The sequence below is a fragment of the Topomyia yanbarensis genome, chromosome 3 (assembly GCF_030247195.1).
Source record: "Topomyia yanbarensis strain Yona2022 chromosome 3, ASM3024719v1, whole genome shotgun sequence".
NCBI classification, from domain to species: Eukaryota; Metazoa; Arthropoda; class Insecta; order Diptera; family Culicidae; genus Topomyia; species Topomyia yanbarensis.
The window spans coordinates 286,720,528-286,740,632 of record NC_080672.1 but is presented as its reverse complement, the minus strand read 5'-3'; the positions used below and the strand labels follow the sequence as shown (position 1 = coordinate 286,740,632).

General features: G+C 42.0%; 1 protein-coding gene across 7 annotated transcripts in view; it reads left to right on the top strand.

Moving 5' to 3' along the window:
• Window positions 1-20,105, top strand: part of LOC131692247 (sodium-dependent proline transporter) — a 278,318-nt gene that overhangs the window by 231,882 nt on the left and 26,331 nt on the right. Inside the window, exon 1 of one of the 7 annotated variants that reach the window (XM_058979202.1) lies at window positions 6,076-6,517. The exons of 4 other annotated variants lie outside the window; for them this stretch is intronic. The gene's annotated coding sequence lies outside the window, so the exon portion shown is untranslated. Of the gene's footprint in view, window positions 1-6,075; window positions 6,585-20,105 lie in introns of those variants that run through there. 2 more of the 7 variants (XM_058979199.1, XM_058979198.1) reach the window with 2 other exon arrangements.

The window sequence follows — 20,105 nt, the reverse complement described above, 5'->3', positions numbered from 1 at the left end:
GGAACACGGTCGAAAGCTTTCGAGAAGTCGATGTACACCGCATCGATCTGGTGTCGTTTTTCCAATTTATCAATCAGCGACGACACGTAGCTCATCAGATTCGTAGTTGTCGAGCGCTTTTGTACAAAACCATGCTGGTCCAAAGTGATGATGTGTTTTAACGCGGGGTAGATAAAATGTAACAACATGCTCTCGAAGATTTTAGGGAGGCAGCTTAAGATTGAAATTCCTCTATAATTGTTGACATCATGTACGTTGCCTGTTTTGTGGATTGGAGTTATCAAAGCTTCCTTCCACTTCGTGGGGAAAACATTTTCAGCAAGAGAGCGATTGAATAATAGAGATTCTGGTACCGCCAAAGATGAAGAGAAATTCTTGATGAACGATGGTTGTAGCCCGTCGGACCCCGGGTCCTTGGAACTGTCAATCCCCCGAAGATTAATGGTGAATGATGCTGCAGGCAAATTCAGAGTGAACATTGGCAAACTACTCAAGTACGATTCAGACAAAGTTATTACTTAGCACGTTTTGAAAGAAACCTCTATAATCGAAATAAAAATATTTTTTTTTATTAATATCCTGATCAAAAAATACCTGGCCAATAACCCGAGCATACTATTTGCTGGTATCATACCAAAACCTGCACACCTAGAAAAAATAGTGTAAATTTACGTCTCCTGACCCAGACATATACGAGCATCAAAAATGACATAGTTTTACGTTTGATTTTAATTTTACATGGCGTTTAATTTCGTAAATCATGTCATTTTACTCCACATACAGCGTTTGTTCTGAATGGTAGGAAGTGTAATTTTATGTCATTGCGCATGTAAAGTAACTGTTTCATGTAAAATTAAACAGAACATGGTAATGTTCCATCATTTCGTAAATTACGGTTCGTTGAATTGTGTCATGTTTTCAATTACGTCAACGATAAAATTCAGATTTTTTTGGTGTGTGGTTATAATTGATTATTAATACCTCATTGAAATATTAAACTGCTATTGAAGAAACATTCTTCAATACCTGCTCAATATCTCAATGAGATATAATACTTTATTTTAGTATTATTTATGTATTTCAGTTTTTTTACAAATACCAAGTCAATACCTTAATAAATATCTCCATACAGTGAGTTTAGTTATTGGAAGTTTGAAAAGGTTTTATTATTATTCAGGTATTATAATCGTTTCATTATGAAGTAGTTATTCGTAGTACATGTTTCAGTTATTATTTCAAGGATTTTACCTCTTATGCAAGGCTCCTCAATGCCTTATTGTTTTTTTTACAATGGAGAAGACCTTTACGTCCTAGCCCAGTACACGTGCTATAGGTAGGGTCCAAGCTACCGCACGGGGTGCACTGGGGGCGTATCGGGCTCGAATGGTGACGCTGCCATTAATACCGACTAAACTCCATTGGGCTCCGCCATCGTTCCTCCCAGGAACTACCTCTCGGTATTACTTCTGAGGCGATGGCTGTACTTAATGTACTCATTCACTCTCACTCACGCGTCCATACGTCCTGTATGAGACTTACTTGGGTGTTCTCTCTATCGCACCTTGATTCACTCTCAAACACTCCCACACGAGGCTGACTTTTGTGCTCACCTTTTTCGTTCCTTGCGAGGCTGACTTGTGTGCTCACCTTATTCATTCCTTGCTAGGCTTACTTTTGTGCTCGCCACACCCATACCATGTGAGGCTGACTTGGGTGCTCACCCTATCACCTGGTTCACTCTCGATCGTGCCACTCTATTGTACCTCTGTCACTCCCCCTGGCATCCCATGTGAGACATTTTTCTTAGGCCCCACTTCTGACATACCATGCGAGGCTGACTTGTGTGCTCACCTTTTTTCATTCCTTGCTAGGCTTACTTTTGTGCTAGCCTCTACCATACCATGTGAGGCTGACTTTTGTGCTCACCCTTAACATGCCGTGTAAGACTGACTTGGATGCTCACCCTTTCACTCCTCTGCCACGCCATGAGGCATCGATAGCTAAGTCCCAACATACTACGCTACGACCCTCCCGTCTTGGCATGAGGCAGTCCACTTATACGCCTATACACTCACTCTTCTGTCTTGCTTCGGGGTGGCTGGGTTTACCCCTTACGCGGTTGCCATTCGCTGCGCCAAACCTGCCTCGGCATGAACAGACCATTCACTCCCTTTTTTGCGCTTGGCCTTTTTTGGCTCCAGCTAACCAATCACTAGTTAGCCGTGCCCGTCGTCTGTTGCTCGGTTCGCCAGATTACCTGTAGCCTACAGGTATTCTGGATGGAAGCAGCCGAGACTGCGTTCCACTTCTTCACCGATTGACACATCCGCTGAATAAGGGTATCAGGGGTTGTGTCCCAGCCACAGACGTCAAGCATTGCTCTTCTTTCGACGTCGAACCGAGGACATACGAACAGTATGTGTTTGGCAGTTTCGTCTACACCTGGGCAGTCCGGGCAGGCTGGGACCTCCGCGTGCCCGAACCTCTGGAGGTACTGTCGGAAACAGCCATGGCCTGACAGGAATTGTGTCAGGTGGAAGTGAACTTCCCCATGGGGTCTTCCCACCCAGCTTGATATGCTAGGTATCAGCCGGTGGGTCCACCTACCTTTCGAGGAGTTGTCCCACTCACGCTGCCATCTGGCGACCGAGGTCACCCTGGTGCGCTCGCGGGCTCCTCTATTTCCACGTAGCTCGAACCACTCCTCATCTTCTCGAATGACCAGCCCGACTGGCATCATGCTCGCTATCACGCAGGATGCATCGTGTGATACCGTGCGGTAGGCAGATATCACTCTGAGGCACATCACGCGGTAGGTGCTCTCCAGTTTCTGTAGGTAACTGGTTACCCTCAGTGCTCTTGACCATGACGGGCCGCCGTACCTGAGGATAGATACGGCAACGCCTGCCAGTAACCTACGTCTACTGGCGCACACCTTTGAGCTATTGGACATCATTCTCGATAGAGCCTTGCCTTGCTCTCTTGCATGTATAATCGACATGGCTAGGTCAGCTTGTCGTCTATAATGACTCCGAGAGACTTCAGACTTCGCTGTGAAGTGATCGCGACTTCTCCCACATGGATAACTGCATGTTGTGCCGACTTGCGGTTGTTGACGATAACTACCTCCGTCTTATGATGAGCGAGTTCCAGGCCTCTCGCTCTCATCCATTCCTCCACCGTGTTGATCGCGTGTTCTGCGGTTAGTTCTACCTCAGGGATTGACTCCCCGTAGATCTCCAAGGTTACGTCGTCAGCAAAGCCGACGATCTTGACCCCAGAAGGGAACTTCAGTCTCAGAACCCCGTCATACATGAGGTTCCATAGCACCGGGCTTAGGATCGAGCCCTGCGGGACTCCGGCGGTAATCGGAACCCTTTTCTGATCGGCATCGGTCTCGTATAGCAGTACGCGGTTCTGGAAGTAACTTTCCAGGATCCGGTACAGACCCACCGGTAGGCTAAGCCGGTGTAACGAGAGCGCGATGGCATCCCAGCTTGCGCTGTTGAATGCGTTCTTCACGTCAAGTGTCACTAACGCACAGTATCGAATGCCTCGCCTTTTCCGTTGGATCGCTATCTCGGCAGTATTTATCACTGAGTTGAGAGCGTCCACTGTGGACTTACCATTCCGAAAGCCAAGCTGGTTGCTTGACAGGCCGTCCGTACCTTCCGCGTACGGGGTTAGCCTGTTGAGGATGATCCTCTCAAGCAGTTTTCCAGTCGTGTCGATCAGACAGATTGGTCTGTACGCCGATGGGTCGCCTGGCGGCTTCCCGGGCTTCGGTAACAGCACCAATTTCTGCCTTTTCCATCTATCGGGGAAACGGCACTCGTCAAGACATCTCTAGATAGCTAGCCTGAACATGTTCAGGTTCGCTATGATCGCTGCCTTGAGAGCGTTGTTTGGAACTCCATCCGGCACTGGAGCTTTGTTCATTGCTAGGGATTTAGCCACTGCGAGTAGTTCTTCATTCGTCACTGGAGCCACTATTTCGGCCGTGCCCGCACTATCTCGTAGTGCAGGTGGCCAGGGGCTTGTGGCTCGAGACGGGAAGAGTATTTCGATAATCATCGCCAACCGGTCCGGAGACCGTTCTGGGGGTGAAGAGCCCCCTTTGGTCTTGGCCATCACTATCCTGTAGGCGTCACCCCACATCTTGCGACACGACCAGTTTTCCGGAGCACCAGGAGGCTCTGCTTTAATTCCTTGCTTATGTTTTGCTTTGTGCTAGTGAACTCGATTATTGAATCGAGCTGCTCCACCACTTTGCGCATCGCGGTTAGTGGCCCGTCCAGTGCGTTGGTAGGGCTACTTCCTACCACTACTGGGGGGTCACTGGTGCTATCAGATGCAGCACTCGTCGCTCCTCTACTCTCCCCACGGGGGGAGACCTCGCCAAACCACCTCTAGCAAAGGGGTTTGGCACCTCCGTTTGTTTATTGTAATTTTTGTTTTTGTTCTCCATTTCAGTACCCACGAGTAGCGCGAGAATAAATGTCAGCCACGCCAGAGCTTCGCATTAACGTGGTAAGGGACGCTTACTGTGGGGGTTGCCCAGGTTCCCCACAGGCTCCGTTAACGATCGAGCATCTTTTTCACCCCCTCGATCACTCATCCCTCGGCACGGGTCGCTTCACGCCTTGGAATTGGGGTTATGACCTATCTTGCTTTACGTGGTGACCGCAGCCCAGATCATCACAACCATCCTCCTTTACCAGGGCTTTGGACCTGTAGCTCTGGTTCTCAATAGTTCCATGTACGTATATTATTACAGACATGCTACTATTGAGATCCGTCATTCGCTAGCGGAGTTAGCCTTATTGTGGTGTTCAGTATTGGGTACAGTATATCTGAATTTGGAATTCTGAAGTTATTTTCTTCTGCTCGGGGAGTTTATTGAAAACATCAACCGCTTTGTTCTCGAAACCTTTTTTTGAGTGGCCCGCAAATGGAATTCGAGCAAATGATTTTTGATCGTTCTGAAACATGCACAGTAGATTAGCAATTCCTTACTCCTGCGACATACGCAGAATTTAATTTTTTGTTTTGTGAATACTTTTTTTAGAAGAGTGTCGATTTTTATGACATTTTCTGCGTTTCTCAATTAAAAAGCGTACTATTTCGCTAAAAATCAAACTATTGAAAAATCCTACATACGTTGCTTGCGGTTCACAACCTTGTTTTATCCACGGATCCCTTCGAAATCATCGGGGGTGATCGCGGATCTTTTCTGAATCACCCCCGGTGGTCGCGGACCCCTCATGAGTGATTGTGAACCCCCACGGTTTAACATCGATTTTGTATGCTGTTAATATGTTATATTCTGTCTGTTACAGAAAAATGAAATTTCATGATCTATCCGGAAAAGATTCTTCTTCACGGACCCCCAGCAACGACTTCAAAACCCGCGATCCGCGGACCCCAAAAAACTTTCGCTTCAAGCTTTAGGTTAAGAATTACGGAGATAGATTTCCGGTTGTGGCCCTTGCCCAAAGAACCGAGCCTCTGGAAAAATATTGCACAGCCGCTATATTTATTGAGAGAAAATTGCTTGAGTCAATATTTTTTGTGATTCACGACTAGTATTTTAAATCCTATTTTACAAGAGCTCAATTCACCTCAATCCACCCGGTGTAATCCCGTAATTTTGGACCGTAAGAATCGTGCGTGTGCTTAAGATTAGTACGAGTTATATTAATTTCATCATAACCCTAAACACTTTTACTTATATTATCCTTTTTATGTATTTGCAGGTGAGTTTTAATGTGATACATATCATCGGTAAGTAAGCATATCTTAGCATGAACCAAGCAGAATTGTCTGAACGTTAGCCGTCTTAAAAACGGTTTTCGTAACTGATTAAAAAGTATCATAAAGTGAACCTCGTTCTTCACTTTAAACAAAAAAATCTCAACCGAAAAAAAGATTCCGCTTCGATCTGGTAGCGCTGCTTCTCAATCTCACACCGAATACCTGAGCACGAAACTTGAACTTAACAGTCCAGCCGGAGCGCGGTTAAGCTCAAGCAAAAATCAGCCAATCTCCGCGTCGAGTTGCTAGCCGCCAGAGCCGTTCAGTCTTGCGTTGCAACTTGCGGCATCAACAGCATCAGAGCTTCTGGTGTGCTATCGTCAGCGTCGCGGACGTGGTCGCGGTTGTTGCTTTCGCGATCGTGTTTCCAAACAAGTGACCAATCATACGCGGTGTATCAAGTTCTTATCCAGTTTGGGAAAAACTGAGCAAATTGCGACACCAAAATGGTCTCAAGGATTTTCTTTCAGTAGTTTTGACCGGCAGTCAGTTGATCCGGATGAGTTGAAGTGTCCGTTTTGAGTGGTTGGGCAAGTTCCCCGTTCCAGCTCAGTAACGATCAGTTCGAAGTGAGGAATGAAGAAAAGTGAAAACCTACAGATCATGTTGTGCGGCTTAAGGACTATCGAAAGGTCACCGAGCTAACTGGCGAAGAGTTTCTGTGTCTTTCGGAATCGTCGCGTAAAGTGATAGGCATTCAACGGTACGAGTTGGTGTGTAACTTGTACATCAGTATTTGATATTTAAGAAAAAGTTGAAGCCGGAAAAACGTGAGATTTATAAGCAATGCGGTCACTGGCCGTATGCAGTTTAAAACAGTATTGACTGGAGATGATGTCGCGTTGAGTTTTGCGCTCCATGGATGGGAAATTACCGCGCCAAGAGAAAGGAGTCTGTTGGAGGGAAAAACCGAATCAATAATTGTAGCTTTACATGAATTGTGTGCATGTGCTTCAGCATGATTATGGTTATTTTCATGCATTGAAAGTTAATTTTTGTTTGAGCTTTATTTTCGACAAGACAAGCAGTACGACCACAAAAAGAAGAAGAGAGAATGGAAAATAAGCATTGCAAACAAACGATTCATCGACAGTAGGAAAATTGAAACATGCTGATTAGGCGAGTGCTGCTCGCACGCCGTTCACTAGGCATGGCTATTACGACTTTGTGTTAACTTGTAGAAATAAAATTATACGTTTCTTTCAAATAACAACTTTGTTGTAGGAGTGGATGTGATTTTTCACTGAAACGTTTGAATATCAGATAGTATGGTTAAGAGAAAAGTCTGTTAAGGTAGATATTAATTTGGATCTCGGAAGCCCCCTTTTCACATAAAATTCGCTTACTTAGTAACATGCTAATGCGTTTTCATCTAATGGCCACGTTTATTTGGCTTGAAAGATTTGTTTGTGTTTATGCATCTAAGGATGTATTTTCGCAAATGATGAATTATATTAAAAAAACACACGTAAGCAAATAAATTTTGTATTTTCTAAAAAATCCTTACAAAAGATCTACATCAAAAACAAATACTGGAAAACGTTTCCTAAGATAAACGAAATACATTCAAGTATTAAGGTGGGTGGGTCTATGTGGATTCTTTTTTATCTAGGGCATCAGTGGAAACATTTCGCCAATTTCACACTTTATAATTGTATAAAATATTAGCAAAACGTCGGAATATCAAAAGTAAGCTTTTTTCTTTGTTATTTGCTTTGAAAACCACCCCGGAAGCTGAGTTTTCTTAAAAAAACTCGCTGGTTCATCTAATTCTAACCTTTTAGATGGAGCAGATAAGCACTCTTCATAACCTGACCCATGGTTATGTAGAGTGCTGATCTGGTCCATTTAGAATTTCAAAAATAAAGGTTGGGGCTAGAACCAGCGATTTTTTTTTAAGAAAAACCAATAGAAGAGAAGAACATGAATCGTTAATTACCGCGTACAGAACTGCTAGAAACACAAAGAGCCAAAAAGAAATAATACCCATTGAAATGCACGCCAAGCACGAGGAACTCAGTCTATTTACCGAAAATCGGAAAACAAACTCCATAAATTACTCTCGGAATCAAAACATGTGGAAACACTTTGAGAAATTCCATGGACACAAAAATCAGAGCATCAATTCCAAATTAGCTTCCTTGTTCATAGCAAACAAGCGCTAATTTAAATTGACAAAATCAATTGGCGTTCATTTAGTTAGACCAACTCTCCCCTGCTATGATAATGCAAATCTGTCATAACGCCGGCATCATGCTCTCATTCGCTGATTTGGCATTGAGAACCAATGTTATAAAACCTTTTATTGAGGTGAACGGAAAACTTGCAAACGAATAGAGAAGGCGGTTACGATACATTCATAGATTGTTGCGTCAAATGGCTTATTATAGAGAAAAATTTCAAGCGTTTGTGACTTTTCTGTAATCGTGATCTAATTTATAGAACAAAAAACTGCGCATGGCAGGGTTGCCGTGTGATTTAATGTATAAAGTTCCTTCTCGAGCATAGTCTGGTAATAAATTGAAAACTAAACTTGATGCTGTGCTGTTTGGCAAATGATTACTCAGGTTGTTATTGTTTTGATCGTTTTAGTGATTATAAGATCAAAATGGAGAGCACCAAATTGTACTAAGACATCAAACAAAATACCTTTTGTAGTAAATTGCGAGTTTATTGAGATGTTGAATTTTTTTTATAACAAGATATGTATTTATATTGATGTTTTACCAAAGAAATATAAACAAAGAAATTTCTTCTAAGAAACGCGGAGTAGGTAAGGATAGCAAATAGAGATCAAAATTTGATGTTGTATTTCAAAAATATAAAACTAAGAGCAAAACAAGATTTCTATTTAATGCTATTATCAAAATGGATTCTACTTGTTGTAATTTTGATGTTCGACTTTGCTCGGGTTATATTCCTGCTTTGAGTATGAAAGTAATTCTTACAATGTGAGTGCTTGCATTCGATTCAGGTTATTAAACGCGATATCCTCGGTTATTAAATATTTTCGAACGCAAATCCCAAATATGGAAACGTTTAATAAGGATTTGACGTTTTAGATTTGAGTGACAAGAAAAAAACAACTCGTATCGGTCCACCCCCGAGTCGATTCCTATTCCCACCAGGAGCACTTGCTCCAAATTTGAAGCAAATCAGACATGTCTAGCTACCGGACAAACGTGCCTTGAAGTTTGTATGGGATTTTTAGACAATTTATATGGAGAAAACCTACTAGCTCACATTTTCGCTGCTAGGTGGCACTGTATGCATCTTATTATCACTGCAAGTGAAAATAAGAAAGATAATTTAATTGTCTACAACTTTGTCGAAGGCTACAAGTCAATCTGGCTTTGTTGAAAGAAGTTATTAAAATTGCAGCGTGACGGCGCCGGTGGTTAACTGGTAAATGTGACCGCCACTTATTCCAGTGGGTCTGGGTTCAATCCCAGCAGAAGTCGTTGAGATTTTTCTGTATGAAACAATCTGTGGTTACATCTTCCTTCGGAAGGGAAGTAAAGCTGTTGGTCCCCGGTTCATGAGTTGATGGATCGATATCTAGTCCAGATAAGTGGAGTCACCTGGTCGCACAAACTCAAGCTCAAGAAGTTATTAAAATTTTAGCGAAGTGATGTCTGAGTCAGTTTTGCATGGGGCCTAGTAGGTTATGCATTTGTACTCGATTCCCACGAATTAAATATTTTTATGAAATAGTGGTTAGGTTTAGCTCAATAGCATGTTTAGAAGAATTATTGTAAATAATACAAGTCATGTTTTAGAAAATTTTAGTTCCATCTGTTACCGCATAGATGGCGCCAACACTAACTTTTCAACGGAGAAATATAGAAATTAGGTGTCTTCTACAAAGTTGTAGAACAGGCATTTTGCAGTAATTTTTCCGAACATCTCGATATTCTATCTCTCTTCTATGAAAAGTTTGTGTTGGCGCACTCTATGCGGTCACAGGTGGAACTACAATTTTCTAACCAAAACTTAACTTGTATTTTCTACTATAATTCTTCGGAACATTCTTAACTTTTTGCTGAAATAAATAACTTAGCCATAACATATGTTCTAGAAAGTTCTTGTATTTTGCAAGTCACTTCTTTCCGTTTGAACAGAAGCTATGGTGGCTCTAATTTTCGCAAAATCCAAAAAATATACTTAGTAGCGGTTCGAGATAGAGCTTGACAGTCTTCGATAAAGTTGTAGAACAACATATTTTTAAATAAATTACGTCAGTTTAAATTTCATACTTTACATTATCATTATCTTCCTTGGCGATACTCATCCTATTTATCTACTAGCAGGTGCTGAGAGTTTCCCGGCGGCGGAATTTCTTGCAATACCAATGCCGATTTTCGTGAGTCATTTAGTTCTCAACCATTGTAAGGCCGAGATCTCCTACGGTGAAATTTCTCTGGAAAATGATATCCCGATTTTCTCCGAGTTCGTGTTGCTCGTTCGTTGCTTTGCTGTGTAACTGATCTACTCACAACTGTTGTTAATATCGAAACTTGCCGAGACGTGAACCGATCCAGCCGACCTACTTGTCTTTCATCCAGGCTGTTTCTGGCTGTTCGGCCATCTATGGAATCTGTCCTTCAATGTCAGCTTCTCTTTCCGAACAGCCTAAATAAGTCGTGTAGTGTTTGTAGTGCTGGTTTCAACCGGCTAAGAATTATACTACGGATTACCTGTTCCGGTGGTAAAAACCCATCTAACAGGGAACCCCAATTTCATAACGTCAAGCGACCCGTGCTATGGGTAAAATTTTTGAGGGGGTTTAAAATATTCTCAATGGCGAACGGAGCCTGGGAAGAGCTGGGCGAACTCCTCAGTATGCTGCATTACGCAGCGGATGATTTTGCCGCATTTTTGTTGGCTGGGGTTCGATGGGAATCTCGGCTGATAGTAGTTCGGTGAGGTTTTGCTGGGTTTCGATTATCAAATTTCGATGTGTACCCAGAGGCCGTGTGATATCCGGCCAAGAATTGAGCCAATGGGTTCCTGTAAAACTTCCATAGTATTTATTCAAGAACCGTATTTCTATAAAGGAAACTTCTATATTGGAAAATTGCATAACACTGCCTTAATTGCTTACAACAAGACAGGCATGACTAACCCCCATGAAATGCCTTGTGTTTGCATTCTTGCAAATAAGGCTATTAAAGCGAGTCTCATATCGAAGCTCTCAACTCGCGATATTTGTGCAGTCACAGTTACACTGACTGTCGGTAGCATAGGCAAAAAGCATTGTTTATTGTTTATGTTTATTACCTTCACCAACAGGCCCCTTGGACCCAATGGTGCCTGTCACCACACAGTTAAAAATTCGCTGGAGTCCGATAACAGCGCTATACCAACCATAGTTGGTTCTCCTGAATGGAACTCGCAGAAGAGAGTTATTACGTATAGCTCGAACGCGGGCTTGAAGATCCAGACGTCCGAGGATTGTAGGGCAATCCACTCTGGCGGAGTAAGTCCGAGACGAACAGGGCTCGAAAGCAGTTCCTCCGAATGCTGAGTGTATCGAGATGTATTGACTGGCGCAACGGTTTTTATAGCTCGGCAGTTGGAATCTGTTTCACCATGGGAGATGTCGAAGGGCGAAGCGTATTAACCAGCGTTGAACAGCCTTGATTCTGTCAATCTCGTTCTGGTAGTACGGATTCTAAACAGCAGAACAATATTCTAACGTTGAACGGACCAACGCGCAATAAAGCGATTTAAGACAGTATACTTCCCTGAAGCTTTTCGCTATTCGGAAGATGAACCCCGTGCTATCTTGATGCCTTATCTACGATGTATGAAGTATGTGGATTGAACGTTAGTGCCGAATCCATAATGACTCCGAGATCCTTGATGTGAGAGTGTCTTGGAATGCTCGAGTTGAAGAAATGGTAGTTAAACTGAGTCGGATGGCGTTTCCGCGTGAACGTTACCATTGAGCATTTGCTCGGGTTTAAAACCATTCTGTATAGATCACATCACGTACTAAAGCTGTCCAGTTCCCTCTGAAGAAGCTCTGCATCGGTTTTTTCCCGTATTTGTTGAAAAATTTAAATGTCGTCGGCGAAAGAAAGGCGGGGTCCTTGTAATGTGAAATTGACGTCATTAAAGTAGAGGAGGATTATTACTGGACCGAGATGGCTTCCTTGTGGGATGCATGGTGCAGATAGACAGTCCTTAATGCCTTCCATCGAGGTAGGAATGAAACCAGCGCAGAAGTTGTCCATGAATACCGCGTTTGTCCAGCTTCTCTAATGCGATATCATGGTTGATTTGTCGAAGGCCGCAGATAAATCCATGTAAATAGCATCGGTTTGCAATCCGTCAGCGAATCCATCGAGTACACATTTTGTGAACGAGAGCAGGTTGGTCGTTGCTGATCGTTTAGGCATAAAACCGTGTTGGTCGTTTGTAATGTAGTGTTTGCAGTGATAGAAAGTAGGGTTTGAAACAACCAGCTCGAATAGTTTCGATACGGCACTTAAACACGAGATTCCCCGATGTTCAATTTGTTTCCTTTTTTATGAACTGGAACCAGGTGTGCTGCGAAGACTCGCCGAAGTGGTTCCAGTTTGGAATTTGCTACAAGAATGGCAGCATTATCGCCACAAATTCGGTATATATAGCATGTCTACCGCATAACGAGTCATCTTCTTCTGATGATTTCAAAAGCGTTGTATCATATTGCAGCAGAAATGGGCTTTCGCTCATTATGTGCAGTGATGAAAATGCAAATCACATCATTTGGGGTAGCTCAGACTGGAACGACAATATTCTGAATGTGGGAAACCGACCAACTTTTACGAGATCTGGGAGAGAAGAGGTGTTAGACATAACGCTCTGCTCTGAAACAATTTCGTATGAGCTGGAAAATTGGCTGAATCCAAATCTAATTGAACCATCTTTATCCGATCATAAATATACATTTTTCAATGCAATACAAATTGGACTAAACCGTTTTGCGCGTTAAGGGCACAAGACCTAATTTTAATTAAGTTTTGTTTTTTTTTGTGTTCCGAATTCATCTCGTCAGTAACTAGTACCATCTGGGTGTCTAGTTAGACGATGTATCTAAACTAGTACCCAAATTAGCACTAGTTAGACACAAAAAATTCCAAACAGTTCACACGACATATATGAACGCCTATAGCCACATGTCCCGAGTGATGGCCCGGGAAGCAAATATAGCTCTGGTTTGCTGACGAGAAAGCGAAGACGAACTCTTGTCTTTGGTTGAAGAAACCAAACGCCTGGTATTATGCAATAAAAATTGGACTAAACCGTTTTGCGCGTTAAGGGCACAAGACCTAAATTTAATTAGGTTTTGTTTTTTTTTGTGTTTCGAATTCATCTCGTCAGTTTTCTATAATTTTGATGTCACCTTCAATGTGATAACATATCGTTATCCTAAATCTATGTGCAAACTGGATATTTACTGGATTCGTGGATATTTTCCAACAATTGGTCTTAGATGACGTCGTGGATACGATAAACTCATTCATAGTAGCATCCTACGAAGAAGTCCACTTCGTGCTGTTAAATCGACTAGGGGAACCTCTTGGTGGAGTACTGAGCTTGAAAGAATGGAGAAGGATATGAGAGCTTGGAACCGGCGTCAGCGTGATGATTCCAGGGGTTTCAGGTCAGCTCGTAATGCGTAATGTCTTAGATCTGCAGAGCGGGCTGGTTGGCTAAACCTATGTACTAATGTCTCTGGTCTGAACGAAGTTAGCAGGCTAATTAAAATTCTCTCGAAATCGAAAGATTTTCACATCAACTCCCTATAAACCAAAAATGGTGTTTATGTGACGGACGAAAAAGATGTTCTTATTTTGTTCTTCGACGCACACTTTCCAGGTTTTGTCGATCCGGAGCTGAACAACGTTCACAGGTCTTATTCTGGTGATTCGGAATTGTGGGCGTTAGCACGCATATTGGTTACTACTGAATCGGTCAAGTGGGCAGTTGACAGCTTTGCTCCATACAAATAACCCGGAATACTTCCAGTGCTACTGCAAAAGGGATTTGATATTCTCAAACTTAACTTGAAAAGGATTATGTTTTTCTGTCTTGCTACCGGGTATATCCCGAATGCATTGCGAGGAATAACTGTTATATTTATTCCCAAAGGGGCTCGAGCTATGAGGAAGCCAAGAGTTTTAGGCCTATCAGCTTAAATTCTTTTCTTCTAAAAGATTTGGAACGGATAATCGACCATAACATTTGGAACGTTAATTTAGTTAGATATCCACTGCACAAAATACAACATCCATATCTGTGGGGGAAATCTACGATCACTCTGCTTCACGATGTTGTTTACAACATTGAGAAAGCCTTCTCGCTCAAGCAATCTAGCTTGGGTGTATTCCTAGATACGGAAGTTGAGTATCTGCGGTTGTCCTCAGGGTGGTGTTCTGTCACATGTTTTTATGGAATCTGGTTGCAGGCGGCTTATTGAAGAAACTCAATGAGCTTGGATTTCCAACCAACAGGATTGCTGATGATTAGCATATACTAATTACTGGACTTTGCATCGGGGCACTAGTTGACGTAATGCAACAAACATAAAGAGCTGTCGAACAGTGGTGTTGATAAGTTAATTTATTAGTTAACCTAAACAAAACATCTATGGTTCTTTTCACGAAGAAACAAATAACAACCGAGATTCGTTCCTTGCAGTTCTTTTTTTCTGAGCTACTGTGTGCAGATCAAGTGAAATATGTTGGTGTTATATTGGACTCCAAACTGAATTGATTTGCTCACATTAAGGTCCGAGTCAAGAAAGCGTGCATGGCCTTCAGGCAATGCAGACGAACTTTTGAAAATACCTGGAGTCTCAAACCTAAATACATATATTGGATTTACACGGATGGCGGTCCAGTCATAGCTAAACCATCTGCAAAGAATGGCGCTCATGGCGTTGACTGGTGGTTTCACCACAACTCCGACTGCTTCCCTTGAGGTCCGTCTAAATATTAAACCATCACACATAAACCTCAAACAAGAAGCACTATTATGTGCATACAGACTGTATATTACTGGGCTTTGGAACAGTATCCACGTTGATCTTTCTACCAGTCATGTCGACTGTAGTCACAAATGGTTACATGGGGTGAAGATATTCTTTCTCCTAGCGATATTACACTCACATGCAGGACATTCCATGTGAAGATACACTCTTGAGAGAAGTGAGATATATGGAGAGACAACAACAAATGCAAGTAGCCTGGTACACAGACGGTACTCTGATGAAGGGACGTGCTGGTGCTGATGTCGACTGTCGTGAAATGAGATTGGAACAGTCTCATTCGCTGGGTAGATACTGTACTGTATTTCAAGTCGAAATCTTCGTGATTATGTGCGGGCTAGTCTAAGCTAGTGATCGCGTGCCGAACCCAAATCGAAGAACTAAGCATTGTCAACACTACCTTGGCTGGGTGACCGGACATTCCGGTATTACTGGAAATGAATGGGCTAACGACAGATGCAGCGACTGACTTCGTTGGTCTTGAGACCTCCCTGCCAATTACGACAACTTGGATAAGAGAAAAAATATGGTCCTTGGCTTCGTCCGAGCACCGCAATTATTGAAGAAATCTACAAACGTGTCGCCAAAAAAAAAGGCGTTTCTAGAACAACCCTGCCCAGTGATTTCGGAATTTTTTTTACATTTCTCGAAACTCCACTGCGGCATGCATGGCTTTAACCGGCCACTGAAAACTCAATGGCAACTATTCAGCACGCTGAGTCATTTTCATGCAATCTTTGTGAATTCGACTGCGGTACCTCATATTATCCGATATTCAACTGCCCAGCAGTAGCGCAATTGCGTTTTCGAGTTTTCGGCCGTACTTATATAGACAACACCGCGTATGGACGATTGAAGCTCAGAGACACACTAAAATTTCCAATGCGGTAAAGAGTTTTAGACTTACTCGCAGGCGATTTGAACTACTTGTTAGTTTAACTTACCTTATGTTTATTTTTGTGCTATTATTTCCAGACCCTTTTAAGTCTACTTTCTTCCTACTCCTCTTTTCCTTCCGCTCAGAAAATAATGAGAAGACACTTAAGGTTAAAACCTCTATAATCGAAATAAAAAAACCTACCTGGTGCAATTCTCCAAAGCGAACTGTCATCGTCGGTTCGCTTCGGAGAAAGGGTAATGTCTCACGAACTTCAAAGGACCTCAAAATTTTATGCCACTGGCAGGTTTGTGATATAGAGTTATAATACTTTCAAAGCGATATACTTTCACGATTAAATGGGTATATTTTTCAGAGTAGTGACTCAAAATCCTAACGGCATACCTTATTTGGAACGCCTTCTATAGCCCATTCAGGAAATTAAACAGAATTAAAATTCGTCAAGCGAACAAACAGTATTTTACCAACTTATAAGAGTAGGTTGTAAATTTATTATTTTTTTTTTTTTCAAATTCTGGGATATGAATTTTAGCTGAGAATCAAAAGAGTTTGAAATATGATGGACATTTCTGACTTTTCCTTTGCAAAAATACTGGTTTAAATTCTTGTTCCATAAGTTATTTAGATTATTCAGCATTAACGAAACAAACCATTATCAAACAGAACTTTCTTTCGCAGAGTAGTTTAGGATTATCAGAGAAAAAGTGAGAAAAAAGAAACTTCTCTCCGTTGGAAATCCGATTACGCATAATAATCTACCAATCCGACATTCCACTCGATAATTATTTCATCGAGGTATCACTTTCATTGACGCGTAGATAATTTCACAGCAATTAGCAGCATCATTAGGGTCATTTCCATAGACTTTTACTTTTTTCGGCGTTTCCTCGTCGATTACCATTATCGGCGGTCTACGAAATACAAAGACCGATTGATGCGATTTTGAAAACTATACACTCTGCTGTGCCAGATACAGCGACTTCGCGTTAATCATTGTCAGTTTGGGAGCGGATTTTGTGAAGGCGTGTAACCCCTTTCTCGAAGCCTACGTGAAAAGTAACATATTGTATGAGAACCGACCTTCGATTCACCGCCATACGCCTACGTACTTGGAGAAGAGTTTGCTTTTTAGTTCGACTTGCGAGGTATATGCCGGGTAGAAGTTTACGGGCGACTTTTGGTCGTAAAAATCGTAGCGAACTGAGCAGCGCGGAAGATAAACCTACATTGCTGCATGTTTTGAGAGAGTGCCTGGCGCCTTGGCGTGGGAAGGTTCGCTATTTTCGTAGCAATCAAAGTTTATTCGGTATGGCTTCCAGTTTGTCACTGTACGATTAACAATTCGACCAACCGACTTCCAACTTTTCTGAACATCCCCAGCATTTATTTGGTTTCCGAATGGCTCGCGCGCCCCATTAACGTCTCGGTGGATTGCAGCTAAGTAGGTGAGCCATTATTACACCACGTTAACGAAGAGGTCCAACATTTTGGTTGCACTCAAGTTTCAAACGATGCGAACAACCTGTTGCTCCTGATGGTGCTTGTTAACAGCACAAAGCAAGGCCGCCTTTAGCCAAACCCAGCCGAGAACCTTTCGCGTGCATTGCATTGGCACGGGAGTGACCCAGCAGCAATTAGATACCTGCTTTATTGGAGTATACAACTGATGGCTGCAAAAAACAGAGCTTTCGTTGGTGGAAACCGAATGGCGTTTCTCATCGTAAATGTATTTATTAAATTTAATTACCGCCACCCCTGCTCTTGCTGTGCGGATGCCGCCGGGTTAATTGTGTGGAAAATTGCAGCACCATTGTCGGCCGGAATTTGATGGGCGCCTCGGCTTTTGGTGTTGGAGAACTCATTGTCTTTGTGGAATGGAGAGTAGATATTAATTTTTGCGAGCAATAATATGTACATATCGTGATCCCCAAAACTGTTTTCGGAGTTGAGCTTGACCACCTGCATTTTTGGTTGTTTTGGCTTCTACATTGTGATGAATTTGCGGTGTTTTTTGATAAATTTGTATCGAACTGGACATTATCTAGCGCAAACTAACATAACTGTATGTTGAAAGATTTAATTGAGTCCTGATAGTATGACCTTGGACATTGTGGGATTTCGGCTCAACGTGTGTTAAATGTTTACACATCACAATTCAACGTTTACTCTGTAAATGTACTTCTCCTGTAAACGAACGATTCATTACCATGCAAAGTCGTTCAAAACACAATTTTGCGAAGTGTATTGCTCAATGCCACCAACACATTGCTCATGCATATTTCATTGAGTCTTCTATCCAAAACAAATTCCACGGGCATATCATATGAGACGCCCGCCGCCGCACCAGTGCAAATGAAGCTGTTCGCGTGGGAATTTGCGTCGGCATGCATGGCTGGCTTGCGCTACCCACCTGACAGCTTAGCATGCAGCAATAAACGAATCTGCAACATACTGGCTTCTTCCGCGTAGTTGGATTTTGACAAATTTAATTTGAGTTAACTGATGTACGTTGACTCTGGCTGTTGCGTTGCAAAGCTTGACTTTATTTATAAGCTTAATCGAAAGTAATCTAACTTAGTGGCTCTATGATTTAGGATTGCAAAGCGTAGCTTTTCTATTAGTATGCATCTCTCTAGTTTGAAGGATGTGGTAGATCTGTTACACTTGTTGGTTTTGATGGATGCAATTTATTTGAATAAGATGGCTGTACTTTCCTTCTAGACGTAGTGTGCTTTCGGTGCACTTAACAGCACTAGCATTTATACATCTGGCAACGGCTGTCTGCGGAGAGCGGTATAACATTTTTCTCGCATCGGTGGTTATGATCTCCTATGTATGTAGTCGGTACAACATTTTCTATGTTGTGTAGCTGTAAGCAAGAAAGTATACATCGCTAGGAAAAGCCAGACAAATCGTTCATTTCCAATTTGCTAAGTGTTCTGTCGAATCAATTTTGTTGAGCTCTTAGAAACATGAAATATCCGTTCAAATAACAGTTTTCTCGTTGCAGCTAGTTTTTTTTTTGAGAAAAGTCCCTCGAAATGTTTTGAGCCATAACAAGCTTATTCGAATACCAATCATTCCTTTTGTATGGTAATACATTTATTACATTTTGACATTACTCTCGTAATCATATTTTTAGAAATTTTACGAAAGTTTTGAGAGCGATTAGTTTTGAAATTACCCGTGTTCCTGTGGTGAATGTTTCGTCTCGTGCAGGGCCGTCGAGAGCCGCGCCGGGCCCCGGGTTTTAAATAATTGACGGGCCCTTACTATATATGATTTCTCATTTGAGTATCGATTAAGGAAATTGTATGAATTCAGCCTTTTAAATCAAACCATTTTTTATTTATTTTTTTATTTGACACGGCTCAATGCATTAGCGTAACAGAGCCATGGGTCTTTTACACAATTAGTAGATGGAATATAAACAAAAATAAAAGAATATTATTGGCTGTCCATCAAAACCACTTCCGCGCAACTTGCCATTACATTGGAGACCCTTTTTTGTGGCGTTGTCATGTTGCATATACATCAATATTGTCATAGTTTACACGGCCGTGATGCACGTCAATACTGCCATCGTTAACCCTCCGGCACTCGCTGGTGCTGAAAGAAGATTTCGCTAGATTTTCTGAAGGTGTTGCATAAAATACAACGGCGCGAGTTCCAGAGGATTAATGCTGTTGCCTTGATTCCTTGCTTGTTGCTGTTGGTGTATAGTGTTCATTTTGGAGTACTGGATGCAGTTATTGCAGATGTTATTTCGACGTGAACGGATTTTCTTTAGTGGTTTAATGGTGTCTGAGCATACCGTTCCGTAATGTGCCGTTGATTACTGAACTAGTACGTAAAAATCCTTTTAAATGTACAAAGAGTTGTGTGTTCAGTGGTACCGCGTTGTGTTTTATTTTCCAGAGTGACGTAGGAAGGAATTGATCGGCGTAACGCATTCTCACAACAAAAACATCATTGAGGATATCTGGAAAGTAGTTCCTGGCCGAAGTATCGTCCGTAACATCTCCGTATTACGACAAGAATTTCTCAATGGCATATTGCACCTACGCGTTGCCAGCTAATGTAGTCGTACCTCGATTCTCCCATCCTCCATATACACGGGAATTTCGGTTCGATAGCTGTCACACTCAACCACGTGTTTAGATTGATATTAAAAATTAATCTTTATGCCTGGATCAAGTTGTTGAAATGTTCAGTACTGTCTTGTTGGTATGGTGAAATTAAAAACCGTAAACAGGGGTGACTTTGATTATCCGAAACAATTTTTGTAGATTATTTATTTAGTCAGAATAGTCTACCGAATGATTTAAATTTGAAGTGAGTAATTTTAAAATT